Below are 20,785 nucleotides of genomic sequence, written 5' to 3'. Positions count from 1 at the left end.
GCTGCTGGTGGCGGTGCTGTCAGTGGTGGGGGGAGGCTCTAGCCCATCCCCTGCAGCCTCAGACGGCTGCCCACTGGGGCTGCTGGTGGCGGTTCTGGCAGTGGTGGGGGGAGGCTCCAGCCCATCCCCTGCAGCCTCGGACGGCTGCCCACTGGGGCTGCTGCTGCTGGTGGCGGTGCTGGTGGTGGTGCTGGTGGTGGTGGTGGTGCTGGTGGCGGTGCTGGCAGTGGTGGAGGGAGGCTCCAGCCCATCCCCTGCAGCCTCGGATGGCTGCACCACCTTGGTTGGTGGGGGGGGCTCCAACTGAGTCCCTGCACTAGGCCCCTTGCCTCTACTGCCTGCTGTTGCAGGCCCCCTGCCCCTCCTTCCTGCAGCTGGGGCTGCCTCCTTGCCCTTCCTTCCTGCAGCTGGGGCTGCCTCCTTGCCCTTCCTTCCTGCAGCACTTGGGGCTGCCTCCTTGCCCTTCCTTGACGCACTTGGGGCTGGCACCCGGTCCGTATGGCTGGCTGGTGGCCGGGATCTTTTCCCACCGGTGGCTGAGGTGCTTGGCTGGGTTTTGACAACCCTGGCCTGACGTGAGGGACGGAGGGGGGTGGCTAGGGAAGAGGTCAATGTTGGCGAGGAAAAGCTTCTTAGGGACACTGGGGTGGGAAGAGGGAGATGGTTTGGGTGTGGAGGAAGAGGGAGTGGTGGTAGGAGGTGTCAGTCTGCTGTGTTTGGGTGCAGGTGCATGGGCTGGATGCTGTTGTGAGGTGGATGGCTGATGGGTGTCTGAGTGCTTGCGCTTCTGTACTTTGGGAGGAGGGGGCACAGCACAGTGGGAGAGGACACAGGGGATGTGTGCATGGATGTGGGGGGTGGTGACTGCCAGTGAGGGGTGTGTACTGATAGGTGTGCTGGTGATGGTGGTAATGGATGAGGATGTAGTGCATGCACGTGAGAGTGTAGACGCAACTAGGAGGGAGGTGGACGATGAGGAGGAGGGGGCCACAGTGGAGGCAGTGGATGTTGGTATGTCTGATTCTGGATGTTGTTTGTGTGAGTGCCTGTGGGATGAAGTGTGGTGCATGTGTTTGCCATGTCCACTCTTGTATGTTGTCCTGGGCGCCTGCTCGTCTGACTGTGTGCTTGGGATAGGTTGGGGTTGAGGGGAGTAGGATTGGGAAGAGGAAGTTGGAGGGGGAGGGTGGAAACAGGGACAATGGCTGCCATCAGAGAGGAGGCCAGAGCCTGGATTGATCTCCATTGGACTGACAAGCCAGTGTGAATGCCCTCCAGGAATGTATTTGTCTGTTGCATTTGGGCTGCCAGCCCCTGGATGGCATTCACAATGGTTGACTGCGCAACAGAGAAGGAATGTAGGAGGTCAACAGCCTCCTCACTCAGGGCAGCAGGGCTAACTGGGGCAGGGCCTGAGGTGCCTGGGGTGAATGGGATGCCCACCCTCCTGGGTGAGCGGGCACGGGAAACTCCCTGAGGGGCTGCTGGGAGGGCGGTGCTGCTACGGGGGGTGGCGGCTGTACCTGTAGCTGGGGTGGGCACAGAGGTGTCCACCACCAATAGCGAGCTCCCATCGGAGGAAGTATCCCTGTCTGAACTTTCCCCTCCTGTCTCTGCCGTGGTGCTCCCCTCACCCTCCGTCCCACTGATGCCCTCACCGTCGGTGGATTCGGCCTCCTGGGTCCTTTGGGATGCAGCTCCCTCTGTCGGCGGTGCCTCTGCTCCTCCGCCAGATGATGCTAATGCACATAAGGACAGGGTGACAAAACAAAAAGTGGGGGGAAGAGACAAAGGATACGCCTGGTCAATGGCGGTCACAACACCGCTGTTGGCGTACACAACACACTCACACACAGGGAACAGCCCTACACACTAGGCAATGCACTACCAGTCACAATGCTAGTCACCAGGCCATGGATAGGGACACCTAACTCCAGTTGCAGCATACCTGAGACCCACAGACCCCTGCCCAGTAGTGGATGCCTACTAGTTTGGTTGGAATACTTTCAGATCAGAACCCTGCCCAACATGGGACCTACTCTGCAATGCCAGGCCTAGCATAGGGCCCACCCCCCACCCGGATACCACCCCACCAGGCATAAGTTGTACGTTAGGGCACTGTACTCACCCCATTGTGGCTGCTGTGATGACCCCAAGCACCCATCTAGCTCCGGATAGGCCACTGCCAGTATTCGAGCCACCAGGGGAGTCAGGGTTCGATGGGCACCCCTTCCTCATTGGGAGGCCAACCCCAGCTGGGCCTCCACCGTCTTCTGTGCCCAGCATCTCAGGTCCTCCCACCGTTTGCGACAGTGGGTGCTCCACCTGCCTTAGAACCCCAGGGTCTGCACGTCCTTGGCGATGGCACGCCATATACCTTTCTTTTGATGGGCACTGACCTGGAAGGAAATGGACACAGGGAAAGGTATTAGTTTGACCATCCTGCCTGTTACATTAATGGCCCACCATGCCCCTTCCCATCCCCATTTGCACACACATGGCCCACCATACATTCTGTACGTTGCCCAGGGCCCATCCACCAACCCCACCCTACATGAGGCCTACATACACAGCACTCCATGCATTCACCCCCCATGCATTGTACTTACCTGTTTGTCTGGAGGCCCATACAGCAGTCGGTACTGGGTTAGGACCCCATCCACCAGTCGCTCCAACTCCACTGAGGTGAAGGCAGGGGCCCTTTCCCCTGTAACACGAGCCATGGTTGGTTCCAGACACAGGTCACAGCAGCACATGCAGTGTAGGTTCTCTCCTGTTGAAGGTCAGGTAGCAAGTGAGGAATCAGATAGAAAATGGCAGTCACGTCCCCGGCGGTGCGTACCGCCACCACCGGCGTACATCACCATTGGCCAATGTACCCCATAGGGCCCAATGTTAACCAATGAGGAGTTGCACGACGGTTCACAACCGCCTCCTGCAACGGCGCACAATTTCAGCAGAATTACATCATTTCCACCTGTCCCTCCATACAGGACAGACGGACACCATTTCAGGGGGGGTGCAGGCCATAGCTCCTAGCTGCGTCACAGTACACAAATGCACCATTTGGACATCTCCAACAAAATACTGTTACAATCACAACATGCATTTACCTGTAGTGGTTGGAATGTAGAGATAATCACCAGCGGCTTACTCTTTTGGCCCATAGATTGCAACCCCTGCAGATGAATAGAAGATGGAGACACCCCCTTGTGTACAGACCCCTGGTGGACTTGGCAACAATGGAGGACAGGCACATTATCCTCACCTATAGACTTGACAGGGCCACAATCACTGAGCTCTGTGCCCAATTGGAGACTGACCTAATATCTGCTACCCATCACCCTACCGGGATCCCCCCTCTTGTGCAAGTGCTATCAGTGCTCCATTTCCTTGCAACTGGCTCATTCCAAGTGACAGTGGGCTTGGCAGCAGGAATGCCACAGCTTGTGTTCTCAATAGTGCTGACCAGAGTGTTGTCTGCCTTGATCAAACACATGTGCAGCGACATCATTTTCCCACATATTGCATTTGTCCCCCCCACCGGCAAAATGAACAGGTGTTCAGAAATCGAAAGAGTTTTCACTCCATGAATGTGCAGATGGTGTGCCTGGTGGACCAGTACATCTCCCACGTCAATGCAAAGTATCCTGGGTCTGTGCATGATGCCTTTATCCTGAGGAATAGCAGCATCCCAAATGTGATGGGACAACTACAGAGGCATAGGGTGTGGCTAATAGGTGAGCCCTAGTTCCCACCCAGTATATGTTGGTGTATGGTGTGGGCCCTAAGGGTTAGTGTGTGGCTAACAGTTGTCCCTCAATATTTGCAGATGACTCTAGTTACCCTCTCATAGCTACTGACCCCTGTGAGGAATGCCAGGGCAGAGGAACGTTACAATGGGGCACATGGGCGAACAAGAAGGATTATAGAGAGGACCTTTGGCCTCCTGAAGCCCAGGTTTCGTTGCCTCCATCTAACAGGTGGAGCCTTGTTCTACTCACCCAAGAAGGTCTGCCAGATCATCGTGGCATGCTGTATGTTGCACAACCTTACCTTGCGTCGCCAGGTGCCTTTTCTGCAGGAGGATGAGGCTGGAGATGGCCGTGTGGCAGCAGTGGACCCTGTGGACAGTGAAGATGAGGAGGCAGAGGATGAGGATGATGACAACAGAAGTGCAATTATTCATCAATACTTCCAATGAGACACAGGTAAGACAGTGTTGCTACACATATAAATGACAGTATGATGTGTGACATTGTCACTGGCAGGCTGTGTATTCTTACTTCTATGCCCACTCACTGTCCCCCTTGGCATCTATTTTTGCAGATGTGCCCCACTATTGCTCCTGGTGTGTTCACTGAAGCCACACTACAGGTCTTTCCATTGTAAACATTACTGTACAGTTGAATTGTAATGTTTGAACCTTTGTTAAACGAATACCTTTTGAAAAAATATGACATACGCCATACTTGTATTTTATCAAAGTGTATTTATTTTAGTGCTCTGAAGAAGAGGGGGTAGTGCAATGGGCTGGGTGACGATGGAGGAAAGTCCAGGGTAGACTCCATTCTATTTGTATCACAGACACATTGTCCAAGGGGGCATAAGTAGTGGAGCAATGGCAGTTCAAGGTGGACACGGTGACAGGGTGGGACACAAGGGTGGCAATCAGGAGGATCTTATTTCATGGCGGGGGTCTTGGCAATGGTCTCTGGCTCCTGCCTGGATCGCAGGGAACGTTTGTGGGATGGTTCTCCTTCTGCAGGGGGGAAGGGTGCTAGTGGCCTGTTGTTCCTATGGTGAGCCTCCTGTCCACTAGCGGCAGCGGAGGTGGAGGGCTGTTCGGTGTTTTGGCTAGTGTCAGGGGCCCGGTGGTGTGCCACTGCCTCCCTCATACTGTTGGCCATGTCTGCCAGCACCCCTGCAATGGAGTCCAGGGTGGTGTTGATGTCCTTCAAGTCCTCCCTTGTCCCCTGGTACTGTCCCTCCTGCAGCCGCTTGTTCTCCTGCAACTTGTTCAGTATCTGGCTCAGCGTATCCTGGGAATGTTGGTATGCTTCCAGGATCGCGGTGAGTGCCTCCTGGAGAGTCGGTTCCCTGGGCCTGTCCTCCCCCTGTCGCACAGCAGTCCTCCCAGCTTCCCTGTTGTCCTGTGCCTCTGTCCCCTGAACTGGGTGCCTACTGCCACTAACCCCAGGTCCCTGATTGTCTTGGGTATGTGAGGTGCCCTGGGGTCCCTGTAGTGGTGGACACACTGCTGATTGACGTGTCCGGGGGACAGAGGTATGGGCCCGCTGGATGGGTGCTGTGGTGTTTTCTGAGTGGGAGGCCCTGTGGTGGTGTGAGACTGTTCCATGGCTAACCAACTGTATGGAGCTCCTTGATGGGCCAGGTTGGTAATCCAGATCCAGGCGAGCAGAGCTGCTGTCATCACTGTGGACCTCTTCTGGGGGGGGGGACTGGATGTTGCTGGCGCCTCTTCTCCTGTGATATTGGGTGGGTTACCTGTGGGGATGTTAATGGAGTGTTATTGTTTCTGCATGTGACATTTTGTGCATGGGTGTGTTGCCCTCTATGGTTGTTATTGCCCTGGCAGTTTTGCCTTGTGTGAGCTGTTATTTGGTGGGCTAGGTGATTCTCTCTAGTGTGCATGCTGTGGTGATATGTGTCCATGCAGGTCTGTGAGGGATGTCCGTGCATTGGTGTTGCATAGAGCGCTTGGTATTGGGATGAGTGGGTTGTGATGGTGGGGTATGTGGAAGGTGGTGGAGTGATGGGAGTGAGGGTAAGGGTGGATGTATGTGATGGCATGCAGGTCGGGGTGATAGTAATAGGGATTTGCCTTACCAGAGTCCAGTCCTCCTCCTACTCCTGCCAGGCCCTCAGGATGCATAATTGCCAAGACTTGCTCCTCCCATGTTGTAAGTTGTGGGTGAGGAGGTGGGGGTCCACCGCCAGTCCTCTGTACTGTGAGCTGGTGTCTTGGTATACTGGAATGTACCTTCCCCCGTAGGTCATTCCACCTCTTCCTGATGTCATCCCTTGTTCTTGGGTTCTGTCCCATGGCGTTGACCCTGTTCACGATTCTCCACTATAGCTCCATCTTCCTAGCAATGGATACCTGCTGCACCTGTGATCCAAATGGATGTTGCTCTACCCAGATGATTTCCTCCACCATGACCCTTAGCTCCTCCTCAGAGAACCTGGGGTGTTGTTGTGGTGCCATGTGTGTGGTGTGGGTGGTATGGGTGAGGGTGTGTAGGGTGATGTGTTGGGGTGTGTGGTATATAGGTGATGGTGGTATGTGGCTCTGGTTGTGTGTGTGCTCCTGCTGTCTCACTCTGCTGGCAATTATTTCTAGCCGTAAAGGGTTGTAAGTAATGTGTGTTTTATAGTGGTGTGGGTGTGGTGTGTGTATGGTGTCAGGTGTGTGTAGTTTGAATTGTCCAATGTTGTGCTGTTTTGTATATGGGTGTCCATTGTGAGTGCAGAGGTATGTACCGCCAATTGTTTACCGCCATTGAATGTCCACCGCGGTGATTCGTGGGTTATAATGTTGTGGGCGCAGTTCTGTTGGCGTAACGCTGTGGGTTTTGCTTCCACCAGTTTATCACAGACCTTTGGGCTGACGGATTTGTGTGTATGGCTGTATAGTGACAGATTGGTATGTGTGTGTCATAATATGGTTGGTGGTTTTCTGCCGCGGCGGTGTTATGTTGGCGACAGTCGGCATGGCGGTAAGTGGGATTTACCGCCAATGTCATAATGAGGGCCATAATCTCTTTTTCTAACCTGGTATGGAGTATTTCTATCATGTTTTCAATGTGTTACTGTTTGAAGTGGTGCACAAATACTTTACTCATTGCCTCTTAAGTTAAGCTTGTCTGCTCTGTGCCAAGCTAACTGGGGTGAGCACAGGTTAATTTGGGGTGTGTTGGTCGACTTACCCTCACTACGACTGTGGTTCCTGCTCGGACAGGGTTCATACTTCTGTCAACCAGAAACCAAATTTCTAATACCACTCTTCAATGATCTGCTCAGTGCTGTGGGCCACTGAGGAGCAGGTCCGGTGCCACTTGCCCCTGTGCCTTATTTCTAAACAGGGCAACTTCTTGACAGCTTTTGTTTTGAAGCCCACCTCACATTTGGGCAAGTAGATTTGCAACTAAGGGTACATACTACACCTGCGCTGGATAAGTGACAGTTGGGAATTTGCCCTTTCTGCAGGGTCACCAAAAAGAGGAGAACATAATGCCAACACCTTTGTGTCTGTTCACTGTCTAGTTGCTGAAAGTTTATCTTGCTTTATCCTGCTAAATATCTTTCTCTGAGTTTGTTAGGGGTACAGGAACTGTCTAAAACTGGATTTTATTGTTACATATGGGAGGACACTAGGGTTGCAATAGTACACTACCAACACCCCACCCAGCCATGAGAGCCGCCCAAGTTTAGTGTGGCTGAAGACTTCGGCCATCTTCAAATTGTCCCAAGTAGACCGGGTTAGCCCCGGGAACCTTTAACTCATTGGTTAAGGTGTCTCTTGGGGTCATTCCCGCCCACTGGTTCACGGTAGACATAGATGCGGCATTTTTAGGCATCCACTTCTGAACACTCCTTGCCCTGTGGAAGATCAGAAGAGGACTGACCCTGCTTTCTGAGATCTGAGAAGAGCTTCAAAGACTGGACTTGTTCTCCTTTTTGTACCAAGGGCAAATAAGTAGATTCGAAGGGTAATACGACTGACCTTCTGTTAAAGCTACAGGGATATAATCAGCTACATGAAGCCTTTTCCTGCAACTGACCAGCTCATTAGCAACTGGACCTGTACAGGTCCCTCATGTTGGCCTCTCCTTGCCACCCTGTGAGTGCCTAAGTACCTCCCCTGCAGTCTTGGGTGGCTTTAGAAGTGTACTTCCATTGTAGATTGGGACTTTAAGGACTAAAGCATAAGGTAACATCTTTGACCAGGACAAACCTCGTGATTAGCTTCAAACTGCACCTAGGTCGTGTTCTACCACAACCATTGATTGCCTTTGTGCTTCTTGGTGCTATTTCTACTTAACACTTTAAAAATCTATATTTCTGGCTTTCCTTATTGTATTATTGTCATTTTGTTTATTAAACTTTATTCTATTTTTCTAAATTAATTTTGGGATTTTTATTGATTTTGCATTTTCACGTTTATATTATTTTAGTACTGCATGTATACTTTACACATTGCCTCTAAGGTAAGCCTCTCTACGTCGTGCCATAGCTACCAAGGGGGTTGAAATCAGGTTTATCCACTGATTTGAAAAGATTGTGGTTATTATTTGAAGTGGGTACTCATCGCCCTCAACTAAGATCCCAGTTTCTTACTTTACATTTACAACACTCCCTTGCCCTTGGGCAAAGTGACAGGAGGAATAGGGCACACAGTACCCCTGTACAAGGGCTATGTGAGGTTGTAATAAAAAAAAACAACACACAAACACACACCCTTGTGTAAGGCAGATGATAACTGCTTGGACTTTATTGGCTTGCCCTCCACATCAATAGCAATCTAGGCCAGGTGACATTGACATGGAGGTTATGTTAAATAGTCGGGGGATTACCTCTTGTCCTGGTATTTTCTTTTTTCTGGTCAGGCTGCTGGGAAAGAGCTTCTCTCGCAGTCCGAGGATGTTGTGTTGTTCTAATGAGATTAACATGCATGGCGGGCTTATGTTGTTACTGTAAAGTAAAAGAGGACGACCCCAAGCAGGGATTCATACCACTAGACACCAGGAACTTATTTTGCTTGGGGGTGGCCCAGTGGTTTATAGGCCTTTGCTCCCCCATTCATGTAATCAGTCTTCCTGCCACTCCTCCCTGCGGGATGGATGGAGGTGATTACTTCCAGTCTGCACCCAGTCCGGGAACAAATATCCACTAGCCTCCTTTCCAATTAAAGGAAAAGAAAAAAAGAAGACAGCATACCTGGCAAAGTGCCATGCACCCTCCTCAAAAGGAGAAATATAATTTTTTTCTGCCCCTTCAGGCAGCGGATTGGTAGGTTTGCTCCCCAATCTGCACCCACAGGAGGTGGAAAACCCACTAGATACCTCGGAGTTGTTTTGAAAAAAGAAAGCGGTAGAGGTGACCTACCCTGGCATCGTGCCATGTCCTCACTCCAAAGGGTGTGATACAGTCTTTCTCTCCCTGGGAGTCAGATTGGGGGGTTTGCCTCCAATTCACTCCCTGGGGCACCACTAGACACCAGAGTTTGTACACTGCCCCCATTTCCCCCAAAATGGGTGAGACTGCCTTCCTATTATCGTGCACTACCATCAGGCTGCCCCACCACTGAAGACGGCTATAAAGTCTTTCTACCCCCCCCCCCCCCCCAGGTGGTAGATTGGAGAGTTGCCTACAATATACCCCCGGCCACTAAGCACCAAGTTTTTTTACACTGGCCTAAAAAATGGCGGGGTAGCCCACCCAGACATCTAGCACAACCCTGTCCCAGAAGGGGCAATAGAGTCCTTCTCTCCAAGGGAGTGTGGGTGGGAGCTGATGTAGGTGTAGGAAATGAACACCCTTTGAGTAGTTCTCCCAGTTTTTGTACTGTTTTGTGGGATTTAGAACTCTGTGCATATTATCCCTGACAAACGGGAGTAAATTGCCTGAGCTCTCACTTAAACATGGTTAAACTGACTTGCCCCATTGATGTTTTTACCTTGCCTATACGGCCCTAGTATATGGTGTACAAAATGTACCCAGAGCCTGCAAGTTAAATGCCAGTTGTGGACTGTAGCACCTATTGTGTTGTCCACAGTGTAGGCCTGAAAAACGTGGCTTCAGGCCTACCATTTGTAGCCTGAACACAGCAGTCTTAAAACCTGCTGTCAAATCTATTAAAATAATCAATTTTGACATGTGAGCAACCCTCCTTTTAAATATTAACAAGTCACTGCTAAGTACATCTTGTTGCCCAACAGGGTTGGTTGCCTGATTTTTAAAAGTGAAACATATGCAAAATGCATGTTCCTCCAGTGACTAAGCCCCAGAAACTTTTTTCACTTGCAGGGCTCTACCAGAATCCTAGAAAATGTTAGTGGGCAGATTATAAGATATAGAGCCAGATGTATCAAAAATCTGATTTGCATTTCTTAAATAGCAAATTATAAGAAATCGCTATTTATGAAATGCAAAAGGGTATGTATGAAATTTGTGATTCTTTAATAGCGATTTCTTAAAATTTGCAAACGCTATTACTGAATCGCAAATAGAGAATGCGACTCCATTCATCTCTATGGGCCTGTAGGCCCATAGGTGCGAATGGTTTTGCCTTTACCAATTGGCAAATTCCAGTTAGGAATTCGCAAATTAGGTAATGCAAACCCCAGGGTGCTGGGGTCCTAAGGCCCCCTCAAATGCACCCCCAAAAAATATTTGCGGACATGTGTGCGCTCCATGTCATTTTAAAAAATGCATTTATAATGCATTTTTAAAAATTGCACATGCTTACCATCAAATTGGATTTGGTGGTATTTGCATTTCCTAAATGCTCAATTAGCATTTAGGAAATGCTTGATACATGTGCTTTGGAAATCACAAATAGGGATTCCTTATTTGCGATTTCCTATACAAAGAATTGCAATTTGTGATTCTCTAAATGGGGTCGCAATTTTAAGGATTTTTGCGATGCCTTAAAATTGCACTGCGAATGCCTTTCATACATTGCATACATTTCAATTTTGCGGTTCGCACCATTTGCGAATGCAAACACGTTTGATACATCTCGCCCTCAATTTGCAACTTTTGACATGAAAGTGTTCCAAAAGTCAATAAAGGACTATTTTTTATATTTATTAAACACCCAATCTAATTATCAAAGTCAGCGTTTTATTGAATACTTACAAAGACTAACTTTTAGAAAGTCATCTTTTAACCTGCCTGAACCTCTGGTACCCTAATTGGCATTAGCCTACTGACAGCTGGTATGCCAGTGCTTGGCCTCAATAAGATATGAAAACTGCTGAGTACGGGAGGTGCCTTTCTTTCCCTTGAAGGAAAACTTGTTAAAAGGGATCCAGGAATGTCATTACCTGTAAATGAGCCTGCCCTTTCACAAGTAAATATAAGGTGAGACCTGGAGAAGGCAACCTTCTGTCCCCCAAGCCATGCTGGCACCAAGGGGGGACAGCTGATTTTGCTGGCCACACCTCTTGGTGGGCGCACAGTCTCTGCACAAGGGAGGAAGGATTCAAAGATCTTCACATTTAGGAGTAAGTTGCATTATGGGATTGTTAGCAGTAGGGTAAATAGGAACTGCAGCAACTGCTCGCCCCTAGAAATTTCTACCTCATTGGCCAGAGAGGACTCAGGAGTCACCCTGTCCTCCCCCAGCCCCCCAGGCTAGTGCCAACCATAAATATGGCACCCCAAGGCACTGTTCTCAGATCATTTTCTGGACCTTTGGAAGATGAGAAGAGGACTGGACATGCTATCTGTGAACTGAGAGGAGCCCTGAAGGACTGGACCTGCTCCCTTTTGTACCCAGGCCAAAGATGTGGACTCCAAGGATCAGTTGGCTAACCTTCTTTGTGGCTACAGGGACACAGCAAGCTGCAAGAGGCCTTTTTTCTGATGTGAACAGTTGATCAGTACCAACTGAACTTAGACTGGACCTTGCTTGTGGCCTCTCCTGGAATGTCTCCTGCCACTAAGTGCTGTCCCTGAGATCCTGAGAGCCTTAGAAGTGACCCAGAGGAGCTGCTCTGGAAACCCTGAAACGTTGGGACTCAAAAGGTATTTGTATTTCCATTACCTCCTGAGCCACCATTGCAGTCGACCTAAAATCACAGCTAGGTTCCATTCTACCGCTTTCATAAACTATCATTGGTGCTTAGTGCTTTGTGGTGCTATTTTTACTTACAGCTTTAAGAATTCCTATCTCCGGTTCCTGTTATGGGAGTTTTATGCTTGGTGGTATTTTAATTAGTACATTTTACTCTACTTTTCCTATACAGTTTAGTAATTTTATTGTTTGGACTTTCAACTTTATTACTGTTTTGTACGGTATAAATACTTTACAAATTGCCCTAAGTTAAGCATGTCTGCTCTGGGCCATAACTACAAGGGGGCTGAGCTCAAATTAATTTCCTGACTTTGCAGTTCACTCTGACAAGTTAGCGTTATTATTCCTTGAGGTGGGTAACTGCCCATCCCAAATATAACCCACTTTCTTACAGGGGGTTTGCTCCTAATCTAATCTAGGGGAGATAGAACGTCCACTAGACACCAGTGACTATATATTTGAGTACAAAGGAGTGGTGGCATCCCACCCTGGCACTGGGCTATACCCCCACTACAAAAGGGGCAAACAGACTTTCTGCCTTTCCAAGGCAAAAGTGGTGGTTTGCTCCAATCACAATTTGCCCCTCCCCATGTGGTAGAAAGCCCATTAGACATCAAACATTTCAAAATGACACCAAAACAAATATGGGGGTGGCCAACAGTGGCTTTGAACCATACCCTCACCCCAGAAGAGGTACTACAGTATTTCTGCCAATCCCCTGGGGGCAGATAGGAGGTTTCCCCTACTTAGTGGGTGTATCCCTAAATTGCCCTGGGGGGGGGGAGGGGGATTAGAGCACCCACTGGACACCAAGGATTTTACATATGGACAAAACAAGGAGGTGACATTAGGCCACCCCCTACCCCAAATGGACAGTAAAGTCTTTATGCTCCACTATGTGACAGATAGGGTGTTTGTCCCTAATCTGTATCCGAGGAGGCAGAAAGCCCTCTATACACCAGGGGTTTCTAAATGGTGCAAAAACAAACAAAAGGATGGGGGTGGTCCATCCCAGCATCAGGTCATATCCAGTCACAGAAGGGACAATAGTCTTTCAGTCCCCATGGGGACGGCAAGGTTTGCCCCGATTGGAAGGTTTGCCCATAATCAGCCCTCAGCGCAGGGGTAGGTGTTAAACTCAACCTAGATACCAGGGATCTCAAAACAGGGCAAAAACGGATGGTAGCATCCCATCCTAGCATTGGGCTATACCTCCACCCTAAAAGGGGCAACCTAGTCTTTCTGCACCACCCTGGGGGGAAGAAAGGGGGTTTGTCCGATGGAGGGGCGTGGGGGGTGCAGTTGGGGCAGTGCCAGAAAGCTTAGTGGATGCCAGGATGATTTTTTACGAAGTCACAGGGTGGGGTCTGGTCCATCCTGACATTAGTCCCCACCCCACCCCTAGATCCTCAAAAGTCTTTCTGTTCTCTTGGGGACTGAAGCATCCCCCATCCCTATGGCAAAGAGGAAGAAATTTTGATTATTCTGCATGTCGTTTTTAAATATATGGACCAGTAGAGTAGGGGACCAAACTCAGTTATTGTTCCATTTGCCATGCTGAATGGCAGTCCGATTCTGGCTCAGGGTCAGCCAATACCCAGGGTGGCCTACCAAAACCAGATTTTTTTTTAATGGGGTAGTTCAGAGTATTGTGCCTTGGGTGGCTCCCATGACAATATCTTACCAACAATGCCCTGAAAACCTCAAACGTTGCAAAAAATCATGCATTTTCTTCACATTTCTGTGACATAAACTTTTGGAAACTTCAAAATTCCTACCATCCAGCATGCCCACACTTATTCCAATAAAACACTACCCCACTTGTGTGACTGAAAGTAGTGCCCCATGACAGTAACAGATTGAACTAGGGACAATGGTAGACCTTCGAATTGTCCAAAATCTATTTATCCCAGTGAGCAGAAGGGTGTATCAGACGTAATGGTATATTGCCTTTGTAAATTGGCCATTTTAACAAAAAATTACAGATGAAAAAGTTGTAACAAGTGGCTATTTTGTTCTACTATTTTTTTGTTTTAACAATTATTTTCTTTGGGAAAGCATTGAGAGATCTACACGAATGGCCCTGTGCAGAATTTAGAATTTTGCCTACATTTAAAAAATATACAGCTTTCTGGTATCCTTCATGGGTTTTACTCCTTTTCTACCACATACTGCAAGTAGGTTGAAACCACAAAAACTAGGGGAAAAATGGGCTACGTCTTAGAAAAATGCAGACATTTTGGTTAAAAAATTGGATGGTGATCCCAGTAAAACAAACCTTTAGTTGATGGCATTTAAAAAAAAAACACTTTCTTGCACAGGACGTTTTCACTATTTTTCCCTAAAAAACTAACATTTGCAACATTTTGCATATTTTCATGGGTCCCACTAGGATAATCCACAAGCACTGGATTCTTTTACAATCCCAAGGATGCTGAAAAAAGTAAAACACACATTTCGTGTGGATAGCTTTTGTGGGAAAAGGGTATGAAGGTTTGAGCACCAACTAACCCAAGCACTAGCAGCCAACTTGTTAACATTTTTTAAATTTACCAACAATATCATTTTTTTAAAGCTTTCCCAATATTCTCAAACATCGATAGATATTTTTAAAAATGGCAAACAATTTAGATCTGACTTGTATTTTTAGTTACAAGCTAGACCTATTAGCTTTGACTATGATAGGCGCCCAGAAGGTCTGTAGAGCTGATCTGATCCTATTGCAAAAAGACCAAGAATAATGTGCACATAGCTGGTCTCCGTGTTGGGTGGCATAGTGGGCAAACAAACGATGGACTGCAACACTGCCAGAGGAATAACCAGTGGCTGAGATTAATTCAGACATTTCACCATGCAAATTTTTTTTTTTTTTTTGTGAGATGCCATAAGTGCAACCAGCCTACCCAGATGTGGGTCCTGTGCACATTGTGCCATTCAACTTAAGCTGCACTTCACTGGCAAGGCCTAAAAGACTGAAACTGGTCTGGGGTTGCTTGTGTTCCCTTCTGAAACGCACCTAGCCTAGTATTTCTCTTGCAGCAGGACCAAGACAGATTTCCATACGGATGATCTCTGTCAAGTAAGGCATAGTAGGCAAAAATAATGGACTGTAATGCAGCCAGAATAATTGCCAGTGCCTGAGATTAATGCATGTTTCCAACTCATCACTTATTTTATTTTTGTAAATGAGATTCCACAAATGTAGTCATACCATCATGCATCCTTTTAAAAACCTATAAACATAATCAATGATTGCCTCAAACACATCTCAATGTCTGACAAAAATACAATCTTTCTTCATACGTGCATCTGTCCAACATCATATAACATGCCGACAATCAAACGCCATTGAAGCAACATTATATATGATTGTGGAAGGATCATTATAAGTGCACACAACCTCCAGCAAATAGCCAACGCCCCACATCACACAACCACACAGCCTTGTTCATATGTCCCTACCCGAAATGTATGTCTTTATAACCAATATCAAACAGCACACGCACAATATGCTAATGAACAGCCAAGCACGCAAAATATTAGATGCTCACAAAAACCATAGTACCGCAAAGAAACTTTTATTGCTACCCCCTTAAATTTGCCTGCCTTTTGACAGATCAGCTGAAACTTTGACAAGCCAACGGAAAGCGGAACCTGTGAAAAGTTTGCCAAATTCTGTGCAGATTCATCAAAGTGTCAAATTCATATGCAAATTAACACTTTTTTTACCCACCTCCTAAGGGTACCGCCAATCTAATAGAATGAGCTTAACATTCTAAGTTTCTGCCAGATTTTGTCAAGATTTATCAAATGGCACCAAAGCTGTTAGCAAATCAAATTTGTTTGCCCCCCACACTTACTGAATCTGCAACAAACCTGAATTACCTGCAATGAGTGTAACTAGCTAACTGCCTGCCACACTTCAAGTAGATTTTTCTAGCAACACCAAAGTTATCAGCAAATGAAAATGTTATTTCCTCTCCCCTTTAGGTATGCCCCCCTCCCTGATTGATCAGCATACAACTTGACATACCAATAGAAAACCAGAAGACCATCCTTTCTAGGGCTCTGCAACATTGTATGCAGACTTGTCACAAAGTTATCATCAAATGAACACACTTTGGACTCCCTCCTTAATCACGACCGCTTGCTAGATCTGCTCAAAACTGAAAATACCACGAGAAAACTATACAGGTAAAGTGCTAAATTTCACGCATATATGTCAAACTCTGCTAAAGTTACAAGCAGATCTAAAAATGCCTTTTCAGCTGTCAAGATATGCAAAAGTATTAATCATTCGGAGCACGCTCAGCACCTTTTTAAACTCAATACCTTAAAAACAACTGAATAGATTTACACCAAACTAAGAAAGGCACCATTTCTGTGTAGTTTTCTAAATTTATGCCAAGTTTTCACCACATTTCTACAGCAGAGTTTACTTTAGCCATGAGCAATTTTTCATATAGGACGTAAAATCAGAAACATATATTTTTTGCCCCCCCCTAAAAAGCTTTCCTGCCTCACAGACTGAACGAAAATTGACATGCCAGACCTTTGCTATGCATGCTAAGTTAGTGCCAAATTTAGCGAAGATTTGTTTATGGGAACCAAAGCTATGGGCAAATCAAAACATGTATTTTCAATGAAAAGTATGTTTGAACTATAACTACACAGTGGCGGCCGACAGAGTGTAACATGTGTACATTTATTTTCCAACGGTGGTGATGGCACCTCTATAGTGATGGTTAGAGCAGCGTTATCATTGAAAAAGGGTTTTTGTTTTCTTAATAATTGGTCACTGTTCTGCTAGTTGGCTCTAAATTTTCCAAGAATAGTAATAGGAATTGGATTCAGCATGACAAGTTGCGTTCAGATCCATCAAGCAGGGAAGTAAAAAAGGGGATCGTTCCTATTTTAACTCCTGGGAATCTTTGCTCTCTACTACAGAAAAATAACCTGAACAGATTTACACCAATTTTTTTAGGTAAGTAGCACTTTACTCAAAGAAGTGCCGTTGGTTTGGTGGAAATCCATTCAGTAGCTGTTGAGACATGAGGGTTAGAAAAGTGTGTAGGGAGGCCCTGAAATTTTTGTGACTCGTCAATCAAGTTAGTTTGGGTATCCAAATGTTTAAAAAAATACTCAAATCTGATTGGATGAGTGAATGTACTCTCCTTTTATACATTTCACAGATCCAAATCCAGATCTGCAAACCTGAAACCATGTGATTGGCTAGTTGCAACTTAAAGAAACATTTTGCAGCCACCATTACAGCAGGTGACCACTGGGTCCCCGAGTCCTGAAAAATAAAATGAAGGAACCATTAGAGGACGGAGGGGGGGGGGCATTTCCAGACACACTCGCATGGATGGGACTCGCCAAAAGGACACTCAAGTTTGAAAACATAGAAATAAATCTAGATTGTGCCACACAATTTGCGGACCTTGAGGCTAGGTTTGCAGTGTAGTCCCGCAAATGTGCAAGTCTACAAATGTTCTGCTGGGTTTGTGAATTGTTACTGGGACTTCACTCCCACTGGAGGACCAACGTAGGCCCACCAGTCTGTGAGGGTTTTGAAACCCAAACTGGGATCCATGAGCCCCTCGCCCCCCAAAAAAGAACAAGCATTGGCAAAGCCAATAGGTCTCATCTTTGGGAGCTATAGGCTTTGCCAATGGTTTTTAGTGATGTTGTGCAGCATGGCTAAAGACAAAAAAAACTAAAAGGTGCTATTATGCAGCTGCTACTTCCGTCATAGAGTCACACTTCAAGTTTCTGCAAAATGCACAGGTGCATTTGTTTTATTTACTGGTCCAATATGGATTGATAAATAAAACAACATTTAGGCCAAAAGCGTTTATGTTAAAGGGGGTGGGGAAGGCAACAAGTAGAGCAGTAGATTGGAGGCATCACAGCAGAGGACATTGTGGGAAAAGCATCATGGAGAGTGGGTCGACAGAAACACAGAGGGGGATGGGAGAAGTACACACAATGAGTGAGAGAGCAATGTGGAGTGGGAGGAAACAAGCACACTGGGGAGAGAAATAAAGAGAGCAACGTGGAACGGGAATAAGCACCCTTGGGGAAAAAGCTATGTGGGGGGAGGGCACACAAAGGCAAGCACATCATGAAGCTTGGCGGGGGGGTGAAGAGAAGTACACAAGTGTGACAAATGGAAAATACATACACTCTCATGGAGTGCTTAACCAAGAAAAAAGGAATACCCGAGAACTAAGCAGTGGAAGGACTCAAGTAATGAAGGCATGCTCCAGCGGAGGGTCAAACTCAAGAAGAGGAAGTAAAGCCCAAACAACTAGCCTTCGAAGCAGGATTGCTGCGTTCATCATAGGTTGTTTTATTAAAAACATGCCAATGTAATGCAATGAACACTACATTTCTTATTCTCACTATAAAGCAATTAAAATGTACAAGGCAATTAAATATGAAGTTTCCACCAATGTGAATCTGCCCAGCGACCACTTGCCCTAGGGTTGACAGCAACATCCTACCACAGAGTTCCTTATCAACGTTCACATACTGATTTACACCCAGTATTCTGACAGGCCGATAGATAGCTATAGACAATATGTAAATGTATGTTAAACTTTGAAATGACTTAGATATAGTAGACATTGGGATGCATACTTTCAGGTAAGTACAAGTTACTCAAGAGTAAACAAACACAAATGCAGACCAAAACTTTCCATGAAAACAACAAGAAAGTTGTCACAAGATAGGGGATTAGGATTTACCAAATCATTTCCCTGGAGCCGACAACAAAACCTGCCCCCTTTTTGTATCACAGGCCATGACCTCCGAAGAAGAGCAAACAGGAAGTCCGGCTTTCGGAAGCAGGACCGGAAGAAAAACAGACCTGCGTGTCACTCAGAAGCAGGAGGAGGAGTCCATCGATGCAGAAGAGAAGGACCAGAAGGAGTAAGACTGGTGGCACATCTTTCCTGCAGATACCGAGGAGGATGGAGAGAAACCTAAGGAGTGAAGTAGAGTAGCCGGGAGCCTCCGCCACCCGAGAAGCTGAGATGTGCAGAGACAAGTCCACAAAAACCCAAAGAGTGAAGGAGTATGGAAGTAGGACCCATACAGCCTGAAGAACGCTGGTAAAGCCCTTCTTCTGCCACGCTCCTGGTGTAGCATGCCATGTCAGGTGTGTGGGGGGCTCCTGAACCGGCCAGAAAAGCAGGAAGGTAATGCAGAGAGGGAGGAGGCTGGGAGAAAAGAGTAAAGGAAGGGAAGGGGAAGAAATCCTTATGGAATTGAAATAGTCTTCAGAAACCTACTTCTCAGAAGACGGAGCGAGGGTTCCTCCATAAAGGGGCGTGAGAGGACTAAGAGCCCGATAGTCCAGTTGAGTATGTTTTATTCTTTCCATTGGGGTGACTTTTTTTGGGTGGGGCCTTGCATATCTCAGTGTCTGAAGAAGACCTGCAACCAGTTTATCTTTTTTTTTAGGGTTCCACTCACCTATTTTCCTTTCAATCATCACATTAACCACACCTCAAGAATAGGTGAAATGAGAAGTCACATTAAACTAACCTCGCTTAAAAAGGTGACAAATTGTTATACCTCAGCAACTTACCTGAACTTTCCTTTCTGTTGAGGGTGCTGGCAGACAGCTACTCCGGAGGACCTAAAAGAAGGGAGAAGAAAAGACACTTTTTGGGAACATACCAGAGAAACCACCTGTATTTCATAAAGGAAATAAAACACTTCTCAATAAATACAACGTTTAAAGAGTTTAAATAACCGCACCAAGGGACAGAAGTAATAAGTTGAACATAACTGGTGAGAGTGGAGGTGGGAGGGGTGCTTGTGGTACGGTGGTGGTGGTGCTTAAGGGGGTGGTTACAGTGCTGTTGGTGAGGATGTTGGTGAAGGTGGTGAGGGTGGAGGAGGTTGGTTGGTAGGATGGTGGTGGAAAGTTGTGAGTTTGGTGTTGCTGGTTAGGGTGGTGATGGTGGTTATGGAAATAAGGGTGCCAAGCAGAACAACTGGTGATCTGGATACTGTCAGTTGCCCTTGCACTCTTTTCTCAATGAAATAAGATGCAATTATTGTGCAACAGAGAAGGGTAATTTTTATTAACCTTTAACTACCAAACAATCTCTACCCATCCCTTGTAAAAATTCCACTTAAAGCACTTCATACAGACAAAAATAATGGCATGGAACAAGCAAGAGTGCCACAGGAACTGTAGAGGACAATGGGACAAAATAAGTAAGTACAATATGTTAGTTACCAGCAAAATATTATCCTCCAGCTGGCACACCTCTTTAGAAAGAAGCAAATGCTCCACTCTCATTCCCTTGCAGAGTCCTGTCCTTCTCTACTCAGACAAAAGTCTCTTGAAGAATCACCTTAGGACTTGCACATCACATGGTGTGTACTGCTCTATTCATGGACACAGTAGGGAGACTACAAAATTAGGACCGGTGTGAGGTGACCATTTTTGGAACAGGGAGCTTTTGGCCAAGCATTGAAAACATCTCTATCAGTTGTAAGATGACATTCATGAGTTAGAGCAACTGCTGTAGTCCGTTTTTACCTCGATGTTGCTGGTACAGTAAATTAATTTCACACCAGTGACATCTTAGTTTGAGGCACTTCCAGTAGAAAGTAAATGCTGCTTTGAAAAAAATCTCAAAGCAATGTAGAGAACAGCAGGAAGAGTGCTGGAAAGGAGTGCCTGTAGTTGAGTTCTTAGGTAAAAATAATAAAGCAGTGTCTATTACTGGAACAGTGGAAGGAGACCGACTTGGACCATGCTCCAGGAGAGGGACAACCACCAGAGGCGGAAGGAAAGCCCACACATGCAAATGAATGCAAGCCAGCAAATGATAGTGACAATGATGCCAACCAATGGTAAGCAATGGGCGGGATCTGAGCCCTCTGTAAGTCAACAAAATATTTAGCAAGTGGCAGTGCATGTACTGTTTCTAGTGA

The 20,785-nt window shown here is 46.8% G+C and overlaps 1 long non-coding RNA gene across 1 annotated transcript in view; it reads right to left on the bottom strand.

The window, feature by feature from the left end:
• LOC138302049 (uncharacterized) overlaps positions 1-19,474 on the bottom strand; it is a 144,894-nt gene extending 125,420 nt beyond the window's left edge. The window contains exon 1 of the long non-coding RNA XR_011205244.1: positions 19,422-19,474. This is a non-coding gene — a long non-coding RNA (uncharacterized lncRNA). The remainder of the gene's footprint in view (positions 1-19,421) is intronic.
• Positions 19,475-20,785: the final 1,311 nt, after the last annotated feature.

Source organism: Pleurodeles waltl, chromosome 6 (assembly GCF_031143425.1).
Source record: "Pleurodeles waltl isolate 20211129_DDA chromosome 6, aPleWal1.hap1.20221129, whole genome shotgun sequence".
Classification (NCBI taxonomy): domain Eukaryota; kingdom Metazoa; phylum Chordata; class Amphibia; order Caudata; family Salamandridae; genus Pleurodeles; species Pleurodeles waltl.
Note: the sequence above shows the minus strand (reverse complement) of the source record. Positions and strands in the feature narration are given on the sequence as shown.